Here is a 17,504-nt window from a genome sequence, read left to right on the forward strand (position 1 = left end):
AAATCATATTCTTGGACCATGGTTAATTATAGGGGGGAATTAAACCATGGAAAATTTCCTCATATATTCCTCGTGTAACAGGGCTCCATTTTTGTCCTCCTTTGAACATAACCCTGTGGCTTATTTTAAAACATATATATATATATATATATATATATATATATATATATATATATATATTTTTTTTTTTCCCCTTTCCCTTCTCCCTCTCCTCCTCTCTAACCTTGGGGGAAGCAAGATTGCCCTTTTTACATTCACACACAGTTATGGTTTAGATGTGAGATGTCACCCAAAAGCTCACATGTGAGACAATGCAAGAAGGTTCAGAGGAGAAATGATTGTGTTGTAAGTCTTTACCCAATCAGTGAATTAATCCCCTGATAGGAATTAACTGTGTGGTAATTGAAGTGGTAGGGTGTGACTGGAGGAGGTGGGCACTGGGGGCCTGGCTATGGGATATATATTTGTATCTGCATGTGGAGACCTCGCTCTCTCCTTTCTGATTGTGATGTGAGCTGTTTTCCTCTGCCACACTCTCCTGCCATGATTTTCAGCCTCTCCTTGACTCCCAAGGAATGGAGCTGGCTTTCTATGGACTCAGACCTCTGAAACCATGAGCCCACAAATAAAATTTTCCTCCTTTGATATTTTAGTCACAGCAGCAAAATAGCTGACTAAAACACACACAAGAATAAAGTAATTCAGACTTCTGGATGGTGCCAGAGGACCTAAGAAATTGCTATCTCCACAATTTACAAGTGAATTATGACCCCCTGTGTTAGGGTCTGTAAACAAATCAGGATGGCACTTGGCATTTTGCCAGAGGGAGTGGTTTGTGAGGTGGCGCCAGTGAGCCATTAAGTGTGGAGATTCCTTATTGGTTGACTGTTGTCTCTAGTTTATGCTAATTAGATAAGATGTGTGGAATGTATAAATACCCCTCCTGTCCTACAATAAGCGGCTCCCACTCCTGCTGTATCAATGTACACAAGTTGTTCATCACTCCCCCCCCCCCCGTTATTTTGCTGCAGCTGGACTGCGGCACCCCTGAGAAGACCACCTGGAATGTAGCCTTTGAATAACATTTTAAAAGCTCTCTACCGAATTCCTGCCCTCCATGGGAGAGCCACAGACTCTAGGACAAGAGACCCCTGTGTTTCTCTTTTGCTAGCAAAGCAACAGAACTTCTTTTTCCTTTTTCCTCAAAACCTTGTCCTTATTACTGAATTGGCATCAGGGAAAGATCAAGCTACTAATAATAGCTGTATTCCTGCTAGTTCTGTCTTAGAGAATCCTGACTCATATGACTTTCCCCATATTTTGAATTCTTGCAACAAGATTCCCCCCTAATTCCTGCCACAGCAATTAACTGCCAGACATCTTCACGCATGTCCTCATGGGGTTATGTGTGAATTTTCTCCTGGACATACCTGTGTAGGCAATTATCAGCATCCAAGAGATAAAGAATCAGCTCACAACAGTGCTGAGCTCTGTTCAATACTTTCATAGGGAAATAGCATAAACAATGAATGCTGAATTAAACAAAAGCTAAAATGTAACTGTTCTAAAAGAAAAGTGGCAGGTAATGGTCATACTGATGAAGAGCTAGTTCTTCAGTGACCACAGAGGGAAGAATGTGGATAACATTTGCATCGTTAATAACAGCAGCTATGCATATTATTTAGTAAAATAGAGATCTGAAAGTCCAAGAGAAAAACAGCTACAAAGGTTAATCTTGGTGGCATCTAGATAGGATATCATGATAAATTAGAGGGTCATGAGCCTTATGCATTTCACAGTAAGCCTTCTAGAAAATGGATATTTCAAGCTATAAATATGTGAAAAGAACTCACTGGGATTGTGCAGAAAGCATTCATTTTTACGTTTTATATGGGGACTATTTGCAAAGATGATTGCAGGTAGAGAAAATCATCATGGATAGGGTAGTTCTCTAGTGTTAGAGTCTGTAAACAAGTCTGGATGGTGCCTGGCATATTGCCAGAGGGAGTGGTTTGAGAAGTAACAAAAACAAGCCATTAAGTGTGGAGATTCCTTATTGGTTGACTGATGTATCTAGTTTATGCTAATTAGATAAGCTGTGTGGAATGTATAAATACTGCTCCTGTCCTGCAATAAACGGCTCCTACTCCTGCTGTATCAATCTACACAAGTTATTCGTCACCCCCCGGTTATTCTGCTGCAGCGGGACTGCGGCAAATGGTGGCCCGTTACGGGGAGCCCCGGGACACTCGGTGGTAAGTGACGAAAAAAAGCTGCCTGTCCATAGATAGGACGGGAGCAATCTGCTCGTCCCTAGGCAGATAGGGCGAGAGGAAAAATGACCATTTCTAGAAAATGGAGAAGATTGATACAGTATGTTTGTGTCTTGTTTTGTCTCAGTGTATTGTATTGTCTTTGTGATGAAAATATGGAAGGGGTGTTAATTGTTGAAAAAAGGAGGCATCCAGTGGAACCAAGAATAGTTAGGGCATGTGTTGATGGAAGCCCAGGAACTCTAGTCAGAAAGAAGAAAAAAGTTCAGAGGAGGAAGGATTATCAAGAAAGAAATTGCAAAAGGCTACTACTAAATACTTTTCGTTACCGGAGGGTGCGTGAAGCCGCATGGAGGCTGCCGCGTAGAGGAGCCGATCACGGTGCAGCAAGGAATTTCCAAGCTGCGGCAGCCAGATCTTCCCCGCCCCCCGCCCGGGGAGCAGGACGCCACAGGGAAAGCCCAAATCCAAACCTGAGCCCTGAAGCAGTTTGAGACCGGGACTCTCCCCAGGGCCATCTGGGGCTGCCCAGGACGCTACAGCTGGCAAAAGACACTACTGGCGTCCCTGATGTTTGGTCATTTTCAATGCCAATAACTAAGCTACAATGGTTCTCCCACACCTGGAAGCTAATGAGTAATAACACTATTAATGCTTATTTCAAATGTAAAAATCCTTGAGATAATGTACTAAATTGTTCAGAAGGTTGTTTTCTTAGTAGAATGCTACAGGATTTTCTTTAGCTATCCGGAGTTCCTGCCTTCATCCCAGTGCCAGTGAGGACAAAGGTAGAAGAATTTCCAGTGTTGCTGAAAACTGGACGAGACTTCGGTTCAAGTTAGTTGCCTGCAGAACTTACTTGGACTGTGATTTAAGCTAGCTGCCTACAGAATTTACCTGGACTGTGATTTACCTGGACTATAAGTTAATCTATTGAGACACCGTTTTACCTGGACTGAGACGACAAACTGTAATCTACAACAAATTGTAACTCGGTATCTTTGCTGGTATAATTTTTCCAAGGGCTTCTTGCATGGAGCCATCAAGTGGCTTGGTATTGTGGCATTTTGTATCCTCCCCTTCTGCTTGTAGCAGGTTATTTATGGTGTTTCTGTAAAAACCACTATGGTCCTTATTTAAATTAAACAAAAGGGGGAAATGTTAGAGTCTGTAAACAAGTCAAAATAACACCTGGCATTTTGCCAGGGGAATGTTAGAGTTGTAAACAAGTCTGCATGGTGCCTGGCAAAATGCCAGAGGGAGTGGTTTGAGAAGTAACAAAAGCAAGCCATTAAGTGTGGAGATTCCTTATTGGTTGACTGATGTATCTAGTTTATGCTAATTAGATAAGCTGTGTGGAATGTATAAATACTGCTCCTGTCCTGCAATAAACGGCTTCCACTCCTGCTGTATCAATTCGCCCCCCCCCCCCCCCCCCCCCCCCCCGTTATTCTGCTGCAGCCGGACTGCGGCATGTTCTGAGCCGTTTTCCTTCACCGTGCCCTTCTGCCTTGATATTCTGCCTCACCTTGGGCCCAGAGCAATGGAGTTGGCTGTATATGGAATGAGACTTCTCAAACCATAAGTTCTAAATAAACTTTTCTTCCTCTACATTGATCTTATGAAAGTCTTATTTAGCATAAACAGGAAAATGCAATCGGTAGTTTAGTTTTGGTCATGTTACAATAATTTCTTGTCAGAATATTAATGTAAAAATGAAGACATTATTTTACACTCTTAGAATGTGGTTTCTTTCCATAGTTGATTATATCGCACTCTGCATTCCACTTGTAACCACTAGAGGGCAGAGGTCTTGTTGGTGGAATTAGAATAGAGGGGTCCTATGCATGCAAGGAGCCTGTTCCTCCTCTAGCAAGATTTCATCATTCAGTCATAAGGGCCTGTTGTCCTGGAGAGGCCACGATTGAGGATTCTGGGAGGAGAGATGTGTGGTCATTCTGTGGGGCCACACTGACTCTTGATATGGAGTGAATCAAGGGGATGGGCATGGTCCTGGGGTGGGGGTTGCACACAGAGTAAAGAACACCTGCTCCCAAGCCCACTGTCTCCAAATGCTGCAGACCTGAGGTGGCCTCAGGTGGGAACACTGCTGGGAATGTCTGCTGCATGGGCACACAGTACAGCTGAAGCCCAAGAACCGATGGTGGCACACAGGCAGCCCAGATGCCTGAACTCTGTCCTATGCGAATGTCCCCACATCAGAGCACCAGTGCTGTTGTGGAGGCCATGATCTCATGATCCATGTGAAAAATGCCATGCTTATCAATAGGATCAGTCTGTTGGCCAAAATGCTTTTCTTGGAATGAGGAGGCTGCTATGGCCTGGGCCAGCCTAATGGAGAGAGGCTCAGCATTTCACAGAAGGTGCTCAAAGCATGGCCAGGGACAGAGCAGAAGGCTGGCATGGGTTGGGCCAGGGTGGTGCTGCTAAGAGGGCAGTGGCAGCAGAGTTGGTAATCCTTCAGACTCTTCACCAGAAGCCCATAAAGTGCAGCAAGAACTGTTAGGAAGAAGCAAATCCCTAGAGAATGTAGGACACATCAAGAGCCTGATGACTCCAAAATGCATATAAAGTGCCACCTAAAGAAGACAAATGGAGTTAGTTAGGCCTCAGAGGAGAACAGCCGTGCAGAGGAATCCCAGAGGGGGTAGGCATGAGATATGTTGAGAGCTGCTCTTTTTTGGAAGGAGAGGGCCAAACAAGCTGCAAACAGGACAACTTCATGGACAAAGGTGTGGAGAAAGGTTTGAAATACTTATGTTGGAAACTGGTGACTCAGTTTAACAGACCAAAACAATTCTGTCTGCCACTTAAGGAGAGGTCTAAACCACTCTGATCTAAGAAAGTTGAAAGAATGTTGATAAGGAAGTGAGTCGACAAAACTACCTGGAAAGGTTGCATTTTTTTTTTTTCTTTTTTTAAGCTTAAAGAACAAAGAAAAGAACACCTGTCAGAAGTGGGATTCGAACCCACGCCTCCATGCGGAGACCAGAAACCCCGAGGTGGGAAGCGAGAGCTTGAGTCTGGCGCCTTAGACCACTCGGCCATCCTGACAGCTGCGGAGGAGTTGTTAGTGAATCCTGACATTAGTGAGTGGCCAGGGGGACACGGACCTCTAGAACACTAGGACGCAGCGCTGCAGAACTGCCTGCGCACCCTTCCTCTCCTCCCTCGCCCCTCCGCATCTCCACCCCGCTCTGCGCCCTCAGCCCCTCCGCACCGCGCTTCCTCACCCTGGGCAACCCTCGGAGGACCTCGGTGGAGGTAAGTGGATTAAGATATAATGCACGCTCCAGCCGCAGAACCTGCAGCCATCCCGGCAGAGCGGTGAGGCTGGACGGTGGCGGTGGTCTGGCCGTCCTGCCGGTGGGACATGGGCAAAGTGAGCCCCTGCGACGAGGAGTGAAGGATGCGATACCAGGGCCAGCAGCAGCACAGCTCGCACACTGCAGGCCCGGTTCTGCCCCACACACGCGCCGTCGTGTTTTATTGGATCACCCTTAGTTACCCCTGTGCCCACGACATCAGAAGCCAAAGTCAGTGAATCACCGGTTTCAACTCAAAAGGAAAGTTCTCCTAATGAAACGATTTCCCAAATGCTAAACCAAATATACATACAAACAAAACAAAACATAAAAACCACCCTCTTTCCTTTTCCCCATTACCGGCACAACTGGAGGCGGGCCTTGAGGGAGGTGTTGGGAGATGCCCAGAACCGAGGGAGCTTGCTGTAGGCATGAACCTCCGCGACTGTAACGTGCATTGTTCACTCCAAGTAGACACAGGGCCAGGGGGGTGGGGACTGAATCAGATCGCAGATGCACCCAGTGTGACGGATGAGAGCCAAAGCCACCAAGAGGAGGCCACAGGGGTCTTGTCTGGGTTATCCCTCTGCATAGGTGCTCCTAGCCTGTCTCAAGAAGGAATGAATGCAAAGGGACTGCACTGCCCTGAACAGACTGGTCCTTCCAGTCTTGAATGAGTTGAGGCTGAAGAAAAACTGTGCAGGCAAAGATGAGAGGAAAGTCTGTTCCCCCGGTCCCCAGCTCTGGAGAACACAAGACATCTCGTTTCTGGAAGTGCAGGAAAAACACTAAAGGGGACAACAGGACTCGATTCACCTGCTGTGGGTCAAAGTGATAGCCTTCATCTCCTTGTTCCATCTTTAGATTTTCTCCGGGATTATCCTCAGCTACTCCAATCATTCCTGAAAATGGCCCCTTCCTTCTTGTTCCCCACTCCAATCTGGTGGGGAAGCCTGTTATTGCCATCTCCAAGGATCCTCTGCCCCAGAGACTAATGAATTCCTCTCTGTGATAATTAATTATTGGAATAATTTTCCTTCTTCCCACAATTGTTTACATTAATCAATTTGGCTGTTCAATGACAGTACAATATGAAGGTTAAATGACCTGTTCAATAGTTACATTGCTCAGGTGACTGAGCCACACTTTTGGAAGACTCTAGTAATCTCTGGAACCATGGGTTGATTCTCCCAGCTATTCTCAGTAAATTTATTTATTTTTTAAAAATGAAACTAAATTCTCTGTGGTACAGAGGTACACAAGGGTAGAGCGGCCTGGATAGCTCAGTTGGTAGAGCATCAGACTTTTAATCTGAGGGTCCAGGGTTCAAGTCCCTGTTCAGGTGCAAAAAGAGTAAGTTTATTCCTTTTTACTTCAGAAATACTTGACCAGTACTCATTAGTTATAAAAGTAAGACTTGATTTAGTTTCACTTAATTTTGTCTCCAAAAATTAATTCAACTGTTTGTGAATTTCTAAAGGAAATTTAGAATCATGGGCAACAAGGAAAAGCATATTAAAACAACTAAAAATTGTGTTTGCTGTCCCTTTTGTGCTTTCCTTTCAAACTTTATCTTCTAGCCCCACAATTTAGATAATCTGTAAAAACGCTGGAAATGGCTAGTAGAAGTCTCACATGCCTACAAACCCCGTGAACCCAGAAGTCTGAGGCAGGTACATCAAAAGTCATGAGGTCTGTGTGACTTCAAATGGTTTTTCTTTTTTGTTTATCTGTTAATTTTTGTCTATGTTACATCTATCTTGTTTTTCTTCCGCATTTTTTATTTTTTCATTACAATCGTACATAGTGATGGAATTTGTTGCTACATATTGCCGCTGCCCGGCTGCAGCAAAATAACCGGGGGGTGACGAATAACTTGTGTACGTTGATACAGCAGGAGTGGAAGCCGTTTATTGCAGGACAGGAGCAGTATTTATACATTCCACACAGCTTATCTAATTAGCATAACTAGATACATCAGTCAACCAATAAGGAATCTCTACACTTAATGACTCGCTTTTGTTACTTCTCAAACCACTCCCTCTGGCATTTTGCCAGGCACCATCCAGACTTGTTTACGAACTCTAACATTCCCCTGACTAAATGCCAGGTGTTATTTTGACTTGTTTACAGACTCTAACATTTCCCCCTTTTGTTTAATTTAAATAACGACCATAGTGGTTTTTAGAGAAACACCATAAATAACCTGCTACAAACAGAAAGGGAGGATACAAAATGCCACAATACCAAGCCACTTGATGGCTCCATGCAAGAAGCCCTTGGAAAAGTTATACCAGCAATGACACGGTTAGCAAAGATACTGAGTTACAATTTGTTATAGATTACAGTTTGTTGTCTCAGTCCAGAAAGCAGTATCTCAATAGATTAACTCACAGTCCAGGTAAGTTCTGCAGGCAGCTAGCTTAAATCACAGTCCAGGTAAGTTCTGCAGGCAGCTAGCTTGATCCGAAGTCTCGTCCGTTTCTCAGCTGAAGTCTCGTCCAGTTTTCAGCAACACTGGAAATTCTTCCACCTTCGTCTTCACCCGCACTGGGATGAAGGCAGGAACTCCGGATGGCTAAAGAAAATCCTGTAGCATTGCACTAAGAAAACAACCTTCTGAACAATTTAGTACATTATCTCAAGGTTTTTTTGCATTTGAAATAAGCATTAATAGTGCTCATTACTCATCAGCTTCCAGGTGTGGGAGAACCATTGTAGCTTAGTTATTGGCATTGAAAATGACCAAACATCAGGGACACCAGTAGTGTCTTCTGCTGGCTGTAGTGCCTGGGCAGCCCCAGATGGCCCTGGGGAGTGTCCCGGACTCAAACTGCTACTGGGCACAGGGAGCAAGAGCCTGCTAGACCATGCCTCCGGGTCAGGTCTAGATTTGGGGTCGGCGCAGTGGCCTCCCGCTCCCCGGGCAGGAGGCGGGGAAGGGCCAGTCGCCACCGCCTCTTGGAAAATCCTTGCTGCGCTGTGACCGGCTTGCACACTCGGCAGCCGCCTCTCCGCTTCACACACCCTCCGGTAACGAAAAGTATTTAGTAGTAGCCTTTTGCAATTTCTTTCTTGATAATCCTTCCTCCTCTGAACTTTTTTCTTCTTTCTGACTAGAGTTCTTGGGCTTTTATCAACACATGCCCTAACTATTCTTGGTTCCACTGGGATGCCTCTTTCCCTTATCAATTTACTTCTCACCCCTTCCATATTTTCATCACAAAAACAATACAATACACTGAGACAAAACAAGACACAAACATACTGTATCAATCTTCTCCATTTTCTCGAAATGGCCATTTTTCCTCTCGCCCTATTTGCCTAGGGACGAGCAGATTTGCTCCCGTCCTATCTATGGACGGGCAGCTTTTTTTTCGTCACTTACCCCCGAGTGTCCTGGGGCTCCCCGTACGGGCCACCATCTGCCGCTGCCCGGCTGCAGCAAAATAACCGGGGGGTGACGAATAACTTGTGTACGTTGATACAGCAGGAGTGGAAGCCGTTTATTGCAGGACAGGAGCAGTATTTATACATTCCACACAGCTTATCTAATTAGCATAACTAGATACATCAGTCAACCAATAAGGAATCTCTACACTTAATGACTCGCTTTTGTTACTTCTCAAACCACTCCCTCTGGCATTTTGCCAGGCACCATCCAGACTTGTTTACGAACTCTAACATTCCCCTGACTAAATGCCAGGTGTTATTTTGACTTGTTTACAGACTCTAACAACATATTATAGTGCACACAATATAAAAATTTAACTTAGCCAATATTACTCCCCAGAACTATGCCCCCCCCCAACAACCTCCCACCCCTTGGTCCCTCTCCTCTACTTTAGTTTTCATTAGATCCACCCACATCTTACTTTTCCTTTTTCCTCTCTAGCTTCCTATATGACAGAAAACTACCATCCTTAACCTTCTGATTTGGCATATTTTGCTTAACATAATAGTCTTCAGTTGCATCCATTTTCCTTAAAATGACATAATTTCATTTTCTTTATGGATGGATTGCCGCAGTCCGGCTGCAGCAAAATAACCGGGGGGTGACGAACAACTTGTGTAGATTGATACAGCAGGAGTGGGAGCCGTTTATTGTAGGACAGGAGCAGTATTTATACATTCCACACAGCTTATCTAATTAGCATAAACTAGATACATCAGTCAACCAATAAGGAATCTCCACACTTAATGGCTGGCTGGCGCCACCTCACAAACCACTCCCTCTGGCAAAATGTCAGGCCCATCCAGACTTATTTACAGACTCTAACATTTGCTAGGTGCCATCCTGACTTGTTTACAGACTCTAACAATGGATAAATCTTTATTGTATATATATGCCATATGTTCTTTATCCATTCGTCTGTTGGTTCCATAGCTAGGCTGGTTCCATAGTTTGGCTATTGTGAATTGTGCTGCTATAAACAGGGGTAGGAATGTATCACTGTACTATAATGACTTTACTTTTTCAGGATAAATACTGAGGAGTGGTATAGCTGATCATATGGTGGTTCCATGCCTAGTCTTTTGAGGAACTGCCATTCTGATTTCCATAGTTGTTGTACTAATCTACAATCCCACCAACAGTGTCAAAGGGCTCCTTTTTCTCCATATCCTCTCTAGCATTTATTATTATTGCTATCCTTTTTTTCAATATTTATTTTTTTAGTTGTAGTTGGACACAATACCTTTATTTTATTTATCTTTATGTTGTGCTGAGGATCGAATCAAGGGCCTTGCACATGCTAGTGAGTGCTCTACCCCTGAGCTACATACAACCCCAGCCCCATTTATTGCTATTCTTGATGACTCATTCTGACTGATGTGAGATGAAATCTCAGTGTAGTTTTGATTTACATTTCCCTGATTGCTAATGATGTTGAACATTTTTTCATGTATTTGTTGGCTATTTGTATTTATTTCTTTTGAGAAGTGTCTATTGAGTTCATTTGCTAATTCATTAATTGGGTTATTTGATTTTTTTGGTATAAAGATTTTTGAGCTCTTTATATATTCTAGATATTAATCTTCTATTAGAAGAGAAGTTGGAAGATTTTCTCCCATCCTGTAGCTTCTCTCTTCACACTCCTAATTGTTTGCTTTTTAATATGATGCCGTCCCAATTTATTAACTATTTGCATTGGTTCCTGAGTACTAGGGGTCCTATTGAGAAAGTTGTCTCCTGTGCCTATGTGTTGGAGTGTTGACCTTACACATTTTCTTCTAGGAGTTGCACAGTTTCTGATCTAGTCTAGTCTTTGCTTCTTTTTGAGTGATTTTTGTACGGGGTGAGAGATATGGGTCTAGCTTCATTCTTGTACATATGGATAACCAATTTTTCCAGTAATATTTGTCTAAAAGGCTATATTTTCTCCACTGCATGTTTTTGGCACTTAGTCTTCTTTCTATTCCATTGGTCCATGTGTCTCTCTTACTCCAGTATCGTGCAGTGTTTGCTACTCTCAGCTCTGTGGTATAATTGGAAGTCAGGCATTGGGATGCCTCCAGAATTGCTTTTTTGGCTTAAAATTGCTTTGGCTATCCTGGGTCTTTTATTCTTCCAAATGAACTTTAGGACTGTTTTTTCCAGTTCTGTGAGGAATGTCATTGATTTTCATGGGGCTTGCATCAAATCCATACATTGCTTTTGGTAGTATGGTCATTTTAACAATATTCATTCTGCTTATCCATGTACATGAGATGTCTTTCCAGATTCTGAGGTTTTCCTCAATTTCTTTCTTGTATGTTCTATAGTTTTCACTGTAGAGGTCTTTATTTATTCTTTATTCCGTGTGTGTGTGTGTGTGTGTGTGTGTGTGTGTGTGTATGAATGAAATTGTTTCTCAATAGATTCATTTTTGGTATATGGGAAAGCTATTGATTTTTTTATGTTGATTTTGTAATCTGCTGCTTTGCTGAATTTGTTCATTAGCTCTAGCAGTCTTTTGGTGCAGTTCTTTAAATCTTCTAGGTATAGAATCAAATCATCTGCAAACAGTGATAAATTGACTTCTTCTTTTCCTATTTTTATCACTTTAATTTCCTTCTATCGTCTAGTTTCTCTAGCTAGACTTTCTAGCACTATATTAAATAGGACTGGTGAAAGTGGACATACTTGTTTTGTTCCAGACCTTAAAAGAACTGATTTCAGTTTTCCCCATTTATTGAATTTGGCTTTGAGTTTTTTATATATAGTCTTTATGATGTTGAGATAGGTTCCTTCCATGTGTAGTGTCTTCAGTGTTTTTACCATGAATGGATACTGAATTGTGTCAAAGGCCTTCTCTGCTTCTGTTGAGATGACTAGGTAATTTTTGTTTTTAATTCTTTTTATGTGATGAATTGCATTTATTGATTCAGTATATTAAAGCATCCTTGCATCTCTGGAACAAAACCAACTTGGTCATGGTGTATAATATTCACATTTTGTTGCTAAACAGGATTTGCTAATATTTTATTAAGTATTTTTGCCTCTATGTTTATCAGAGATATTGATCTGTAATTTTCTTTCCTTGATTTTTTTCTTATCTGGTTTTGGTATGACTATGATATTGGCTTCATAGAATTAATTTAGACTTGTTCCATCCTGGGTTGGGGTTGTGGCTCAGTGGTAGAGCATTTGTTTCATATGTGTGAGCCACTGTTCTCAGCACTGCATATAAAAAAATGAATAAAATAAAGATTCATCAACTAAAAATATTATATATTTTTAAAAAGAAGTATCCCATCCATTTCTAGTTAAGAGAGTAACTTGAGAAGTATTGGCAATAATTCTTCTTTTTTTTTTCTTTTAACTTTTTTAGTTGAACAACTTTGTTTTACTTATTTACTTATTTTATGTGGTGTGAGGATCAAACCCAGTGCCTCACAGAGGCAAGGCAGACGATCTACCACTGAGCCACAACCCCAGCCCCAGCAATAACTCTTCTTTAAAGGTCTGTAGAATTTAGCTGAGAATCCAATTGGTCCTGGGATTTTCTTTGTTGGAAGGCTTTTTATTACTGCTTCCATCTCATTGCTAGTTATTGGTCTGTTTAGGTTTACTAGGTCCTCTTGATTCAATTTTGGCAGATCATATTTGTCTAGAAATGTACCCATTTCTTCTAAGTTTTCCAATTTATTGGAGTATGAGTTTCCAAAATAATCCCTAATATTCCACTGGACTTTTGTGATGTTTGTGGCAATTGCTACTTTTTCATTTCTAATTTTATTAATTTGAATTTTCTCTTTTTCTTTTACTTAGTTTGGCTAAGGGATTATCCAATCTTGTTTATCTTTTCAAAGACCAAGTTTTTGTTTCATTGATCTTTTGTATTATTTTTTTTTTCTTCTCAAGTTCATTGATTTAGGTTCTAATATTAACTATTTCCTGCCTTCTATTAGTTGTGGAATTGGTTTGCTCTTCTCTTTCAAGGGCCTTGAGATACATCATTGCATGTTTATTTGAGATATTTCTGATTTTCTTATGTAGGTACTCACAGCTATAAACTTTCTTATTAGAACCACTTTCATAGTGTCCCAGAGGTTCTGATATGTTGTATTACTATTCTCATTTGAGTCTAAGAATTTTTAAATTTCTCCCTTGATTTTTTTTATCATCCATTCATCATTCAAAAGAGTATTGTTCAATCTTAATGTGTTTACATAGTTTCTGTAGGATTTTGTCATGGTGGTTTCTAATTTCATAACATTATAATCTGATAAGATTCAAGAAATTATTTCAATTTTTTGTTGTATTTTCTAAAAGTTGTTTTGTGGCCTAAAATATGGTCTATTTTGGAGAAGCTTCCATGAGCCGCTGGAAGAAGGCATTCAGTGGTTGTTGGATGAAATATTTATAGCTGTCTGTTGAGTTCATTTGTGAAATTTTGTAAGGATGCTTAGAATCGTGGGTAACAGGGTGAAGCATATTGAAACAAGGGAAATAACTCCATTTAATTACTCATAACTACCCAATTTTTACATTCCCCTGAGTGGTGTTGGAGAAATACCTTATTCTAGAAGGTGAGGTACAGTTTTGGCCTGGCCACTTGAACATACGCTGCTCTCAGAGAGCAGTGGCATGTGTCTCTGATCTCAGAATTCCACAAGTCTTAGGTAAGATGCTAGTACGCAGTTTTCCTACCCTGCAGAAAACAACTGGGCCTGGGGCTGCAGCTCAATGGTAGACCCTGGGTTTGGTCTCCATCAGGAGGAGCAGATGGTGAAGCAAGTCTAAACACGTTTTGAAATTCTGCTGGCCGTCCCTGGTGCGCTTTCCTTTCAGACCAATTTAGACAATCTATAAAAACTTTGGAAATGGCTGGGCGTGGTGACATGCACCTGTGAACCCTATGACTCAGGAGGCCCAGGCAGGACCATCCCAAGTTTGTGGTCAGTCTAAGAATTTAAATAGTCTTTGGACTACAAGTCAAGGCCTCACCCGGTAGAAAACCGAATGTGCAAGGCTAGAGCTACATTTGCTTCAGGAACATTTCCTCTTCTCCACCATGTCATCTGTCCCCGGGTGAAAAGGCCTGAAGTGATTTGCACCAAGCACTGAATCTGAAAAATTATGGGGTGCCCCATTTTGCCCCTTGAACTGGATTTCAGAAATCTGCTGTGCCTGATTTTTAAATGTGAATTATTTCAACAGAAACATATTTTAAAAGATCCACAGTCTGCTTTTCCTTAGACGGAACCTCGCTCTCTCTTGAGTCCTAAGTCTGTTGGTGAAAGGGTGAGATCTCCCCAGGAGCTGGAGGAACCTATGGCTTCAGGGACTGCCCCAGCGTGGCTCCGTCTCGCGGGGCCTCAGGCGGGCACCCACCCCTCCCTCCACACTGAGCACCTGTTAAGCAACCTACTCAGAGGCGCAGTCTCAGGGCAAGTGAAGAGGAAGGTGGAGCTGAAAAGAGTGAGGTCCACTTGGTCGCACCTGCCCTGGTGTTGGTCGGTGACTGCAGAAACCGGTTGCATAGCAGAGGGGATGGGGCTGGCGCAGGACACCCAGCCGTTTGTTTGTTTGTTTGTTTGTGTTCTTGTTTTATGAACCTAGGAGAGGAGGTGTCCAATTTAGTGATGACGCCGTCAGCGAAGGTCGGGGAAGAAAGGTGGAAGTAACAGCTTACAACACAGGATTCACGTCCTGCGTCTTCTCCGGAGTATTTCAGGAACGTCACGATTGGGATTTCCCAGGTTCTCTAGGGTGGGCGGCGGGAGGAGCCGCCACAGGGAGGCGCGGTCACCGCGGAGCTCCCCTGCGCAGAAACCAGCGCGCGGAGTCCCCAACTCCGGGTTCCTCCGCAGCGCCCCGCCCGAGCCTCCGCTCCCGCAGCCTTCTCCAGCCTCCCCCGGGGGCCGTCCTTTCTCCCCCTCGCCTCCGGCGTTCATGCTCCATTCTCCACTTTTGCACTTAGGTCGTCTTTTCCCGTCCGTAAGCGCAAGGTGGAACCAGTGGTGATGCCCCTGCTTGGAACTCCAGAGTCCACGCACCGGGTCCTCTTGACCTGTGTTCGCTACAGCTTAACCTAAAGTCCATCTCTTTCAGAGACAGGAGTGACCCGACGTTGAAAAAGTAGCATCAGCAGTCCCTTCAGCCTTCAAACATTCCCCAGACAGGGTTGACAAGGAAGGGAGGACCGAGGTGGGAACTAGACTTTTCTGTTCTCGGTTCAAGTTCAAGAGGCTCGATAAATGGTTCCCGAAGTAATGTGAGTTTTGAAAACGTCAAGCAGCGTGGAGGATGTTAGAGTCTGTAAACAAGTCAAAATAACACCTGGCATTTTGCCAGGGGAATGTTAGAGTTAGTAAACAAGTCTGGATGGTGCCTGGCAAAATGCCAGAGGGAGTGGTTTGAGAAGTAACAAAAGCGAGCCATTAAGTGTGAGATTCCTTATTGGTTGACTGATGTATCTAGTTTATGCTAATTAGATAAGCTGTGTGGAATGTGTAAATACTGCTCCTGTCCTGCAATAAACGGCGCCCACTCCTGCTGTATCAAGTACACAAGTTCTTTGTCACCCCCCCCCCCCCCCCCCAGGTTATTTTGCTGCAGCCGGACTGCGGCAGAGGAAGGTTGGTTCTCTGGGGTTTGAGATGGGGCAAGAAATGGAAGTGGCGCATGTGAAGCTGCAATGCATTTCCTTCCCGGGGAGCCTCGGAATTAGGAATAGCGGTGGTTTGGGGGGGTCTCAGGCCTCTGTGTGGTAGGTCCATCTTCTGCTTGCATTCTTACTTGTTGAAGTTGCAGGGTAGCGCTCTTGCTGACCCACAGAAGTTGGCTCAACTTCACATGAAAATACAGCTTCGTTTTCTCGTTTTTCCTTCTGTATTCATCTGTCGTCCGTGTCCCCTTTCTCTATCCCCAAACGTTCCTGGATTTCTCCTCTGACTATGGCCTCACAGCAAGCTCTGGCCAAAGCATGGGGTGTGAGGATAAATGTGGACATAGCTCTGAGCATTCCAAGAGTGAGAAGCTTCAGAAGGGAGGCAGAACTCAGGTTAACTTTAGATGATTGCCTTCAGTTTTCTGAAGAATAGATTCAGGATTTTCTCCCCGTACCAGCTTTAAATCGCCTGCCTTCTCTACTCAGGTGGGCAATGGCCTTGTCAAAGTGAACGTTGTGAAAAATCTCCTACTCATCATGAAGACGAGATATAAAGAGACCGAAGCCATGGAACATGCAATGAGACATTTGGCCTGTAGGGGCCTAGTCTGTTACGTGGTTTAAAACGTGGGTTTACATTGTGCTGTGTCAGGAATTCCTTTCCTTCTTGCTGACAGGAGGGAGGCGGCGTCTGAGGAAGACTGCGCACAGTCTCTGCATCAGCTGGTCTTCTCTTGGAAGCACTACAATTCCCTCATCCTTCAGTGTCCCACTGAAACTATTAGACCAGAATTTTCTCTTTCCTCTAGTGTGCTGCCAAATGTAACATTAAATATATACGGTCTACTCTCAATAAGTGATGGTAACAATAACTGTGGTTTTCTGGACTTTGGCTTCACCTATAATTCATACTATCCTCCTGCATTTCTAGCTCATTCCCTCTAGCAGGTTCCCTTTCTGGATCTGATGATATGATTTGTAAGTGTTGGAGAAATCACTAGGCCTTGTCAGTTTGTATGCTTTCTGTCCTTAGCCCAGGAGAAGAAGACCTACACTGAGGCTTTCAATCCTCCTACCCCAACTCTGCAAGTTGCTTATTACACCTCTTCTAAGTTTCCTGTGTCCTAAATCTAGGGAGAAATTTTGAAAAGGAGCATGAACATTTATTGTCTTAAATGCCTCCTTACACTGCCTATAAATTGCAAGGAAGAAACAGAAGTGTGATTACACAAAACAGGCAATATCTTGACTGGGTGACCAGAATGAATGTCACTGGTTCATGAGGGATAGAGAGGTCATGTAACTCCAGAGGTGATGTCCTGACACTTCCTATGTGGTATTGCTGTGGAAGATTCATGATATCAGTCTAACCATGAGAAAATGTCAAAGGCAAAATAAAGCATGCTTTATGACTAAAAAAAAAATAGGGTGGGGTAGACCATAGTCTTCAAACATATCATTGTCCTAAATATCTATTCTAGATAAAAAGGAAGGTAAAGAGAATACAACTAAATAAGAAACTTGAATCTGAATGGATCCTTTTTTTTTTTTGGATGGAAAAAGAATTCCATAAAGAATATTTTTAGATGAACTGAAAAAATTGATATATGGATGGTAGATTAAAAATGTTTCATCCATATAAAGTTGAGATTGACAAGTATATACTAGTCAAGTAAGAAAATAGCCCTGTTTTTAGGTAGTGTACACTGATGTGCTTAGGACAGTAGGGAGAGGGTTTATATATTTAAAATATTTCAGAAAGAAAATGGTACGGAGGAGGGTTGCAAGTGTGGCTCAGTGGTAGAGCA

General features: G+C 43.0%; 2 non-coding genes across 2 annotated transcripts; one reads left to right on the forward strand and one right to left on the reverse strand.

The window, feature by feature from the left end:
* Window positions 1–5,242: 5,242 nt before the first annotated feature.
* Trnal-caa (transfer RNA leucine (anticodon CAA)) lies at window positions 5,243–5,348 on the reverse strand. The gene is made up of 2 exons: window positions 5,311–5,348; window positions 5,243–5,288 (listed from the first exon to the last, which is right to left on the reverse strand). It is a non-coding gene; the product is annotated as a tRNA-Leu (tRNA).
* A 1,523-nt stretch (window positions 5,349–6,871) lies between these two features.
* Trnak-uuu (transfer RNA lysine (anticodon UUU)) lies at window positions 6,872–6,944 on the forward strand. The gene has a single exon. It is a non-coding gene; the product is annotated as a tRNA-Lys (tRNA).
* Window positions 6,945–17,504: the final 10,560 nt, after the last annotated feature.

Source organism: Marmota flaviventris, chromosome 6 (genome assembly GCF_047511675.1).
Source record: "Marmota flaviventris isolate mMarFla1 chromosome 6, mMarFla1.hap1, whole genome shotgun sequence".
Taxonomy (NCBI): Eukaryota; Metazoa; Chordata; class Mammalia; order Rodentia; family Sciuridae; genus Marmota; species Marmota flaviventris.